The sequence below is a fragment of the Stenella coeruleoalba genome, assembly GCF_951394435.1.
Source record: "Stenella coeruleoalba genome assembly, chromosome: 4".
Taxonomy (NCBI): Eukaryota; Metazoa; Chordata; class Mammalia; order Artiodactyla; family Delphinidae; genus Stenella; species Stenella coeruleoalba.
In genome coordinates this window covers 74,935,346-74,947,529 of record NC_137149.1, presented here as the reverse complement: position 1 = coordinate 74,947,529, position 12,184 = coordinate 74,935,346, and the positions used below count along the sequence as shown (strand labels likewise).

The 12,184-nt window shown below is 36.2% G+C and overlaps 1 protein-coding gene across 5 annotated transcripts in view; it reads right to left on the bottom strand.

The window, feature by feature from the left end:
- Window positions 1-3,966: 3,966 nt before the first annotated feature.
- The window catches only part of CEP135 (centrosomal protein 135), an 83,051-nt gene continuing 74,833 nt past the window's right edge, over window positions 3,967-12,184 (bottom strand). For 4 of the 5 annotated variants that reach the window (XM_079920700.1, XM_079920704.1, XM_079920703.1 and 1 more), the window contains one exon: window positions 7,633-9,322. The gene's annotated coding sequence lies outside the window, so the exon portion shown is untranslated. Of the gene's footprint in view, window positions 4,235-7,632; window positions 9,323-12,184 lie in introns of those variants that run through there. The other variant, XM_079920702.1, reaches the window with a different exon arrangement.

The following is a 12,184-nucleotide window of genomic DNA, read 5'->3' as shown; positions in this document are numbered from 1 at the left end:
GATTATCCCAATCAGGGAAGTATAGAAAGTAGAGACATGCTTGTGAGATGAACTCCCTGCCATTTGTCACTAGTGGGTGTGCCTTTACCCTCTGATTTCAAAGTTTTCACCCTATAGATGACATCCTATTGGTTGGCAAGTCAGAAGCCTCCATCTCAAGGCCCCTATCACACCTACACTAGCGGGGTGGCTGATAAACCCTAACAAAATTCAGAGGCTGGCTTTCCAAGTGAAGTTTCTTGGACTTAAATGGGCAGATTCACAACCCTCTATTTGTCTGGCACCCCAGGAAAAAGTGCTGTATATCTGCTCCACCTACCGTCTTCCTCCAACCAAACCTTTGAGGTTTAGCTTCTTGTTGGACTTTTGGGGAACTGGAGAGAGTATGTGCCCACTTGGGCTTTCTATTTGGTCCTTTATATCAGCTAACCCACAAATCAGCATTTTTTGAGCGGGGCCCAAACCAATAGCAATGAATGCTCTCTTTGTCCCCTACAAAAAGCCTACATTGCAGCCTGCAAAAAATCATATGGTCTGCCTGAAGCAAGAAACTGCAGTGGCTGGCAATCTGACCTGCTGCTGTGTCTGTCACCCCTGTCCACAGGCTATGAAAACAGAAAAACTCATCCACTCTTGAACCATTTATTTTGCTTCGCCCAATGCCATCGATGGAAGCTCCCAGGCATGGACTCCGCCTTGTACCTGTACAAACACACACACCAACACAATCTTTTAAAAATCTGATCGATACAAATTCATATGCTTCTCCTGACTGCTGAGCAGCTTTGGGTTATGCCATGTACAACTCTCAAGGCTATCACTACCCAGTGACATAGCCCAGGTTTCTCAACCAAACCAGTGCGATGATGATCCCAATCAAGTTTAACCACAAACCCCAAACTGGAGTGACTTGTGACCTTTGGGCTATCTGTTTGTATGTGGGGGAGAGATGGCCATGGACTCTCCATTGTGGCTGAGGGTTGCTGTTTTGCTCATCTATTGCCCCATTGGCAATGACACCAGAGATTAACCAGTCAATCTAAATTGCATGAGTCATAATGGATAACAGAATGACTTTAGACCACATCCTTCATGTCTAAAATAACACCCTCTGCTCCCCATGATAACTATAGTGGGCTACGTCTGGGATCCTGGAAGGCACAATTGAGATCAGTACTGCTGGTTAGCCTCTTCCTTCTGCTTTTGGGATCTTACTGATATTAGCCTTAATTAATGCTATATGAGACACATTGAACAGGTTTGGTCCCAGCCTCTGTTGGGCATTTTCAGCAGGTGGTCAATGGAGTGGCATACTCAACTTCGGCCAAGAATGTATTAAGATCAAGGGATAGAATATCCTTGGGAGAGGCAATGTGCCATACACCCCTGAGTATCCCTGTACATTCTTTCTTTATAAAAATTTATTTATTTTTGGCTGCATTGGGTCTTCGTTGCTGCACGCGGGCTTTTCTCTGGTAGCGGTGAGCGGGGGCTACTCTTCGTTGTGGTGCGCGGGCTTCTCATTGTGGTGGCTTCTCTTGTTGGCACAGGCTCTAGGTGTGCGGACTTCAGTGGTTGTGTCACGTGGGCTCGGTAGTTGTGGCTCGGGGGCTCTAGAGCGCAGGCTCAGTAGTTGTGGTGCACGGGCTTAGTTGTTCCGCAGCATGTGGGATCTTCCCGGACCAGGGCTCAAACCCGTGTCTCCTGCATTGGCAGGCGGATTCTTAACCACTGCACCACCAGGGAAGGCCCTCCCTGTACGTTCTTGTTGTGGGTATGCAAAGAATGCAAGGCCCCAATTTATCTTCATCCAGGCCATTTCTCAGCATTGTGTTTGCAGTGAGCAACCTTGGGGGATGAAGTGATGCATCCTTCTGGGACAAAGAGCAGGCTTACTAATTGCTTGCTATAAAAGAGATGGATTAACTAAGTTCAGTGCTCTAGGCTGCTACGTGAACCTCTGCATGCTTAGTATTCATCTGGGCCCCTCCACATTGCCCCTGTGGGGATTGAGGAGGTTAAGGAGAACCAGTGCAAACATGATGCTTATGCTGCTTGCTGTGCCATGAGTAATAAAGGCCTCTGTCTCTGATCCAGGAGTCTCCTATTTTATTCCTGCATCTAGGAAACAGTAATAGGTTAACTTATTAGCTTGCAACTAAGGTAAAATAAAATCCCAACCATTATATTTGACTGTCTCTCAATTTCTTTAGTACATATTGTTCTCGTTGAGTTCTATTTTATTTCTTGTACCACGTTTCAGCATTTTTAGTTTTCATTGCATTTATCCATTTCATATATTAGCATATGTTCACTCTTCATACTTTTATTTTCTTAATATCTAAAATATTTGTAGTTATTTCCCCCTTCTGTGTTTTGACTATATATTTGTCTTGTTTCAAGTAATGTTCATTAATCAGTCCTTTTATAGATCCAGCTCTTAATTTTGTAAATCTCAATTTTTGTGGTTGATATTATTGTTCTCCAACTCATTGTTTTTTGTCCTTTATTATTTCTGTTACTTTTGGCGGAGGAGGAGCAGGGATTACTGTTACTTTTTTCCAATCTCTTGATTTAAATGCTTGCTCATTTGTGAACAGTTTTATTTCCTGATTAACACATTTAAAATTATAGGTTTTCCTCTAATTACTCATCTTTAGCTGTGTCCCACAATTTTGATTTTAATGGTTTATTACTTGATTATCAGTCTAAATTATTTTACTTTCTTTATGATTTTCATCTTTAACAAAGGGTAATTTAGAAAGACATTTTTAGTTTCCAGACATATTGAAGTTTTTTCTATCCTTTTGAAAAATTATTTTCTAATTTTATGCATTATGGCCAGAGAAATGACTTATATAATTCTTTTGAATCTGAGGCTTCCTTTAAGGGCTACTATATGGTCTATTTTTTCAAATGTAAGAGATATGCTTGAAAAACGTGTATTCTCAGTTTGTAGGGTGTGGAGTTTTATACATGTATGTACATATATAGTCGTATGTTTATGTTGGCTATATCTTCTTGTTCTATTGTACTTGTTATTCTTCTTGTTGTTCACCACTATATCACACTTTTTTTCCACCCCAAGATTCTATCTTTTTAGATAATAAGGTTAGTACTCCAGCTTTCTTTTGGTTCCCATTTGCCTGGTGAATCTTTTTCTTTCCTTCTATTTTCAAATTTTAAAAAGCATACCTCTCTTGTAACTCACATACTGTCTTGTTTTAATAAATTTATTTTTTAATATTTTTTTTTGGCTGTGTTAGGTCTTCGTTGCTGCGCGTGGGCTTTCTCTAGTTGCGGTGAGTGGGGGCTACTATTCGTTGCGGTGCGCAGGCTTCTCATTGCAGTGGCTTCTATTGTTGCAGAGCACAGGCTCTAGGCACGCGGGCTTCAGTAGTTGTGGCATACAGGCTCAGTAGTTGTGGCTCGCAGGCTCTAGAGTGCAGGCTCAGTAGTTGTGGCACACAGGCTTAGTTGCTAGATGGCATGTGGGATCTTCTTGGACAAGGGCTCGAACCCATGTCTCCTGCATTGGCAGGCGGATTCTTAACCACTGCACCACCAGGGAAGTCCCCTGTCTTTTAAATCTGATTCTTTTTTAAAAAATAAATTTATTTATTTATTTATTTTTGGCTGCATTGGGTCTTCGTTGCCATGCGTGGGCTTTCTCTAGTTGCTGCAAGTGGGGGCTGCTCTTCGTTGCAGCACATCGGCTTCTCATTGTGGGGGCTTCTCTTGCTGTGGAGCACAGGTTCTAGGCACACAGGCTTCAGTAGTTGTGGTCGTGGGCTCAGTAGTTGTGGCTCACGGGCTCTAGAGCACAGGCTCAGTAGTAAGCTCACGGGCTTAGTTGCTCCGTGGCATGTGGCATCTTCCCGGACCAGGGATTGAACCCGTGTCCCCTGCACTGGCAGGTGGATTCTTAACCACTGCATCACCAGGGAAGCCCCTGATTCTTTCTTTTTATTGATGGATTTTATCCATCAATTTACAATTTATTGTGGTTACTCTTGCATAAGGATTTATTTCTGCCATTTTGTTTCATATTTTCCATCTACTGTACTTCAATTTCATTTTTTTGTTTTGATTTTTTTTCTCTTTTCCTGCTTTCCACTGCAGAGGTCAAGTGTTCTTCTGCTGGTTAAATATTAAATCACTTTTGAAAGCATCCCAAAATGACTTCATCATTATTAGTTAAGTGGTCATGGGCAAGTCTTTCCTGTGCTCTCATCTGTAAAATGAGAATAAAGGAGAATATGGTTGTTGTGGGAATTAATTAATATATGTAAAACTCTTGAGAAAGTGCCTGGTAAGAATAAAGTTCTATGTGTTTACTGTTATATCATTTTGATAGTTGCTCTTAAGACACCTGTTTGTGTTACCCCTCCTTGCTGATTTCTGAAATATCGAGATTTGTATGTTCTCCTGACAGGTATTTTACCTCATGTGCCTTTCTTCTCTTTCTGTCCTCCTCCCCACTATCTAGCATGTTGGTATTATCCAGATTCTAAAATTTTTGGTCTTAATTTTTATAGATATATTTTGTTTCTTTTTTTGGTCCCTCCTCTTCTTAATATGCTTTACCAAGCTATTTGATTATCTTTAATTATCATATCTCTTGCAGCATCTTCTATACCTACTTCTCTAATTGATTACTTCCTTCAAGTTTTTTCAATGTTGATCTTCATTTGACATTCTGAGACTTTGTATGCCTAAGAACATTTTTATTACACCTTCAGATTTGAATGACAGCATAGTTATAAAATAGGTTCAAAATTCATTTCTTTCAATGTTCTGAAAATACTATGTTGCTCGTTTCCAGTGTAATTATTGAGAAGGTTGATGTTGTCTCAGTCTGTTGGAATTGCTATAATAATTTACCATAGATTGGTAAACAATAAAAATTTATTTCTCATGGTTTTGGAGGCTAGAAGTCAGAGATAAGGTGCCAGCATGGTCAGGTGCTGGTGAGAGCCCTTTTCTGGGTTATAGACTGCTGACTTATTATTGTACCCTCATACAACAGAGAGTGCAAGAGCTTTCTGGGATTCCTTTTACAAGGGTACTAATCCCATTCATGAGGGCTCCATCCTCATGACCTAATTATCTCCCAAAGGCCCCACCTCCTGTCATCACATTAGAAAATAGGGTTTCCACATAGCAATTTTGGGAGACACATTCAGTCCACAACAGATGTAAATCTGACCCTTGTTCCTTTTTAGGTGACCTGTTTTCTCTCTGAAGCTTTTATAATTTCTCTCCTGTCTTCAATATTGTGTCTAAATGTGGGTTTTTCCTTCTCTCCTACTTGGCTTTCTCTGAGCCCTTTTAATAAAGACCTCAGACTTTATTAAAGTATGCTTAATTTGGGGACATTTATCTCCATTATTTCTTAAACTATTTTCTACACTCCTGTCTAATATTTCTCATTTCTAAGGCTCATTATTACCTGGATGTTGGCACTCCTACACATATCCTCTATGATGCTCATCCTTTCTTTTACATTTTCAATCTCTTTTTCTGATGCCTTCTGGAAGAAGTCCTCAATCTTATCTTCAAATGCACTATTTTAAAGCTATATCTGTACCTAATCCTTCCTCAAAGAAAAATAGGAGCAGTATCAAACATAACGAAAAAGCACTAAGTGGAAAGATTAGGTATGAAAAAGGTAATAGTGGAAATAAAGAACACATGGGGGTTGTTGGTGCCTTGATAAGAATGGTTTGACTGGAGTAACGGGAATAAATTGTGATTAGGTGATTAGAATAGTTCAAGAAGGAAGGGTGGCATGAAGTGAGTATGGATAACTCCTTTCAAGGAACTTTTGCTACAAAGAGTATGAAAAATGGAATGGTATGGTTCAAGAGGGTTTTAAAATGGGAGATTAAAAATGGGAGGTATTTTTTGATGATGGCCATTCTGACTGGTGTGAGGTGATACCACATTGTAGTCTTCACTTGCATTTCTCTAACGATTAGTGATGTTGAGCAACCTTTCATGTGTTTGTTGGCAGTCTGTATATCTTCTTTGGAGAAATGTCTATTTAGGTCTTCTGCCCATTTCTGGATTGGGTTATTTGTTTTCCTGATATTGAGCTGCACAAACTGCTTGTAAATTTTAGAGATTAATCCTTTGTCAGTTGCTTCGTTTGCAAATATTTTCTCCCATTCTGAGGGTTGTCTTTTCATCTTGTTTATGGTTTCCTTTGCTGTGCAAAAGCTTTGAAGTTTCATTAGGTCCCATTTGTTTATTTTTGTTTTTATTTCCATTTCTCTAGGAGGTGGGTCAAACAGGATCTTGCTGTGATTTATCTCATAGAGTGTTCTGCCTATGATTTCCTCTAAGAGTTTTCTAGTGCCTGGCCTTCATTTGGGTCTTTAATCCATTTTGAGTTTATTTTTGTGTATGGTGTTAGGGAGTGTTCTAATTTCATTCTTTTACATGTAGCTGTCCAGTTTTCCCAGCACCACTTATTGAAGAGGCTGTCTTTTCTCCATTGTATATTCTTGCCTCCTTTATCAAAGATAAGGTGACCATATGTGTGTGGGTTTATCTCTGGGGCTTCCTATCTTGTTCCATTGATCTGTATTTCTGTTTTTGTGCCAGTTGGCCATCATCAAAAAATCTACAAACAATAAATGCTGGAGAGGGTGTGGAGAAAAGGGAACCCTCTTGCACTGTTGGTGGGAATGTAAATTGATACAGCCACTATGGAGAACAGTATAGAGGTTCCTTAAAAAACTAAAAATAGAACTACCATACAACTCAACAATCCCACTACTCAGCATATACCCTGAGAAAACCATAATTCAAAAGGAGTCACGTACCACAATGTTCACTGCAGCTCTATTTACAATAGCCAGGACATGGAAGCAACCTAAATGTCCACTGACAGACGAATGGATAAAGAAGATGTGGCACATATATACAATGGAATATTACTCAGCCATAAAAAGAAACGAAATTGAGTTATTTGTACTGAGGTGGATGGATCTAGAGTCTGTCATACAGAGTGAAGTAAGTCAGAAAGAGAAAAATAAATACCGTTATGCTAACACATATATATGGAATCTGAAAAAAAAAAATGGTTCTGACGAACCTAGGGGCAGGACAGGAATAGAGACGCAGATGTAGAGAATGGACTTGAGGACACGGGGAGGGGGAAGGGTAAACTGGGATGAAGTGAGAGAGTGGCACTGACATATATACACTACCAAATGTAAAACAGATAGCTAGTGGGAAGCAGCTGCATAGCACCGGGAGATCAGCTCCATGGTTTGTGACCACCCAGAGGGGTGGGATAGGGAGGGTGGGAGGGAGACGCAGAGGGAGGGGATATGGGGATATATGTACACGTTTAGCTGATTCATTTTGTTATTCAGCAGAAACTAACACAACATTGTAATGCAATTATACTCCAATAAAGATGTTAAAAAAAAAAAAAAAAGAAAGTGCCTGGAATCTGAGTTCAGAGACTTCTCCATATCCCACCATGATAAAATTTGATTTGAATAAATTACACTTAACTTTAGAATTAAGAATATTGCTACCATTATACAAAATTATTTGTAAGAAAGAGAAAATAAATGGACTGGAAAGTTTATTGGAAAATCTATGTCAAGCTCCATAATTTAAAATTATTTAAAACAAATTAAAAACATCTATAAAAGGTCAGAACATTCAGTATTTCAAGATAAAACTACTTTAAAAAATTGTATCATGGTTATGAAAATAACAATTATGGCAAACTATACATTTTTAAATTATAGAAACATTAAAAATAAAATATTGAACAAAATATGCCTTGCTGTTGTTTTGGGGAAAAGGTGGGGACAAATTTTAAAATTTTATTTACATATATTTATTAAAAGATTTTCCATATGACATTGTAAATAGTCCCATTTCTATTGTATTTTGCTGTAATACATGAATTCACACACAGGAGATAGAATACATAAAATTACATAGATGGTGAAAAAGTAAGCCACATCACACCAAATACACAATTACTGCAAAGGGCATAATGAGAACATATAAGGAATATTAGTTTTAGAAAAAGAGTGCTGTCCACCCCCAGGTACACACAAACACTCACACATAAGCTCCACTTTATTAAACCACAGGAGGAAATAAAATGTATCATAAATAATTGGTCTTCCATTTTCCAATGCTAGTTTTTAAGTTCTTTTTCGATCATAATGAAATCTATTAAGAACAGGATTTTCTTCAAATGTATGGTTTAAACACGATTAGTTTTTGTATGACAATCTATTTTGTACTTTTGTTCTTTTATTAATATCTGTATATATCTAAATCCTTTAAAGTTACAACTTTGAAAATTCACTGTAAAAAGCTGTTTTCTATCTAATATGCCACAACAGGTCAGTGTTTACATACTATTCTGGAAGACTGATAAATTACAACACACAGGTTTAGAAGCAAAAAACTGGATATTATTGAATGTATAATGGAATTTTAACAAAATGTTTTACTGTATTTACCCTATATATTGATATTTTTGTATTCAAAATTTTAGATTCGTACAGTGATAAATTTTATTTACTGAAAAGTATCCCAAATTTCTGTTCTATCGTTTTACAAAATTCTAAATACAGCTTTTAGTTTAATTTTGATAGCGTTTATATTATGTGAAGAGTCCATGTGGTAGCCAAAATAGTATATTGTATATAATATATGAATGTATCTTTTCTATCACAGTTCTTCTAGTTGGCAATAACAAATTATATATGGCAACCATTATTTTATCAAGACCTTTGCTATTATAAGAATAGACCTGAATATAGTCCCCTCAATGATAGACAGCATATTGGTGCATAATTAATTTTACATTTAGAAGAAAAAAGTTAAACATGACAGCATAGCATCAAAGTTGATCATCCCTTGTGAATGTATTAAAGATATGGGTTATAAACACAGGCATGGAAATGAGAATATTTATATACATATATCATGGTTCATTAAGAAAAAAATTATTAAAGCATAATGTGAATAATACATCATATTAATTCACAGTATAAACACACTTTGAGAAGTAATTTAAGTCAGGAATAATAAAAATACAGATATAACATTAGCACTATCCATACATATTCTGTTCTGTCATATATATGAAAATATACACATGGATATAGCTCTTTTAAACCAAATTTTTACATAAATATTCACTGATTTAAATAAAAGTTGACAGAGGTAGAATTTGTGTCAATGTTCATAATTTTCAGGAACAAGTGCTTCAAATATTTCATTACTGTCTGTCCTTTAAAAAAATCCATATAGCCAACTCATGAAAGCCATCATTCTGAAAAAGCGGGGAGGGGAAAGGTGGATTAAGAAAAAAATGATAAAATTACTCAGTACTTTCATGAAAAATTGCAATTCAGTAATGTTTTAACTGAAATTATAATCTCTAATAAAATCTTTGCCCACAAATTATAGTTAATAGTCAAGAAGTATTGTTCTATATTTCAAAAAGATATTCCCTTTAAACTATTATACAAAAGCACTTCAAAGTATAAGAGTACTGAAAGAATGATACACAGTGAAAAGAATGGGGTAACATAGAATGTTAATTGAGAAAAATCGTTCAAAAGAAGGGATACTATGATGTATAGGTTTCATAAAATTACAAACAAGTACTGTAAATTATGTTGTCTGAGTCTTAAAATAGCATGTTAAGGATAGTCAAATATTTTTCCAAGTATTTTGACCTTACGTGCTATCTAACCACCCTCCCAATTAAAAAACACAGACATTAAGATATAAAAAAATCACACAATGGAAACACTGAGAAAGTAATTATTTTTTTCTATATTGAGGAAGACATACTTAAGAAGAAATTATCAGGCAGGTTGTCAAATACTGATGTAAAACATTGTTTATAAGAAAAAAAAAGCTGGAAACAAACTATCGATATATGTTCCATAAGAGGAGAATGATTAAATAATTTATGGAATATCCATGTGATCAACTGTTAAACCACTATTTTAAAATGGCATTTTTGAAAATGCTTTTAATGATAAGAATAAATGTATGCAACTATATTAAGGGGAAAACCCCACAGAACAGAACAAAACAAAAAAACTGATAAAAACTATTTTGAGTATGATTTCTATTAGAATTATACATGTATGTCTATGCTTGTGTGTATATTTACTACAAATTAAACATAAGAAAGGAGTAGGGGCTTCCCTGGTGGTCCAGTGGTTAAGACTCCATGCTCCCCTCCCAATGCAGGGGTCACGGATTTGACCCCTTGTTGGGGAACTAAGATCCTGCAAAGATTCTGCATGTCGCGTGTCACGGCCAAAATAAATAAATAAATAAAGTTTAAAAAAAGTAAATAAATAAACCTTTTTTTTCTTTTTAAAAAGAAGAGAGTGTACCAAATGGCTAATTGCTATTTTCTCTGGGTTGTAGGATTAAAAGTGATTTTGATTTGTACATCCATGTTCACAGCAGCATTTTCACAATAGCCAAAAGATGGAAGCAAGCCAAGTGATGAATGGATAAACAAAGTGTGCTATATACATAGTATGGAATAATATTCGGCCTCAAAAAGGAAGGGAATTCTGACACATACTCCCTCCCTCATGGATAAAACTTGAAAACATTATAGTAAGTGAAATAAGTCAGTCACAAAAACACAAATGCTGCATGATTCCACTTACTTAAGGTACAAAGAATAGTCAAATTCATAGAGACAGAAATTGTCACGGTGATTGCAAGAGGTTAGGGGAAAGGGAGAATGGGGAGTTAGTGTTTAATGGGTACAGAGTTTTAGCTGGGGAAGATGAAAAAGTTCTGGAGATTGATGGTGGAGATGATTTTTGCACAAGAGTGTGAATGTACTAACTGCCAGAGAAATGTACACTTAAAAAATGGTTAAAATGATAAATTTGACCTTATGTATATTTTACTCCAATAAAAAAAATATAAAAAGAAGTGATTTTGGTTATCTTCTTTCTACTTTTGTATTTTATGTTTTCTCAGTGAGCATTTTTTAGATGCAATAATCAAAACAGTAAAAGCAAAACTGGATTATATATGTTAACTATTAGAGACACTGTAAATACGACTTGATATGAATATTTCATATTCATTTCTGGGTACTTATGGGGAAATCCCTTAAAATTAGTTTTGGTGACAACGTTAGAAAATATGAATGGAAATGTGCTACCAATTAACAACATCATTAGGATACTCTGGGAATTTGTTAATGGTTGTAGACATTTTCTAATCTACATCTACTAGAATGGCTATAATAAAAAAATGGAAAATAACAAGTGTTGATAAGGACTTGGAAAACTGGAACTCTTAGACTGCTGGTGAGAATGGTACAGTTATGTGGAAAAAGTTTGGCAGGTATTCAAAAAGTTAAACATAGAATTACCTTATGACCCAGCAACTCTAGGTACTCACAAAAGATATTAAAACAGACTAAAACAGATACTTGTACACCAATGTTCACAGCAGCATTATTCACAATAGCTAAGAGATGAAAACAACCCAGGTGTCCATCAACTGATGAGCAAAAGAACAAAATGTGGTATAAACACAAAGGAATATCATTCAGGGATGAAAAGGAATGAAGTTCTGATACATGCTACAACACAGATGAACCCTGAAGACATTATTCTAAATGAAGTAAGCTAGATGCAAAAAGACAAATATTGTATAAATTCACTTATATGAAAATCTAGAGTAGGCTAATTTATAGAGATAGAAAGTAGATTAGAGGTTATCAGGGGCAGGGAAGTGAAGACAGGGGACTGGAGAGTTATTGCTTAATAGATACAGAGTTTCTGTCGGGGTGATAAAAAATTCTGGAAATAGTGGTGATGGTTGTACAACATTGTGAATTTAATGCCACTGAGTTGTACACTTTACAAAATAGTTAAGAAGGCAAAGTTGAGGGACTTCCCTCGTTGTCCAGTGGTTAAGACTTTGCCTTCCAATGCAGGGGGTGTGGGTTCGATCCCAGGTCAGGGAAATAAGATCCCACATCCCTCCTGGCCAGAAAAAAAACAAAACAAAGCATAAAACTGAAGCAATATTGTAACAAATTCAATAAAGACTTTAAAAATGGTACACGTCAAAAAAACTTAAAAAAAAAGTAGGCAAAGTTCATGTTATATATATTTTATCATAATTTTAAAAAGTT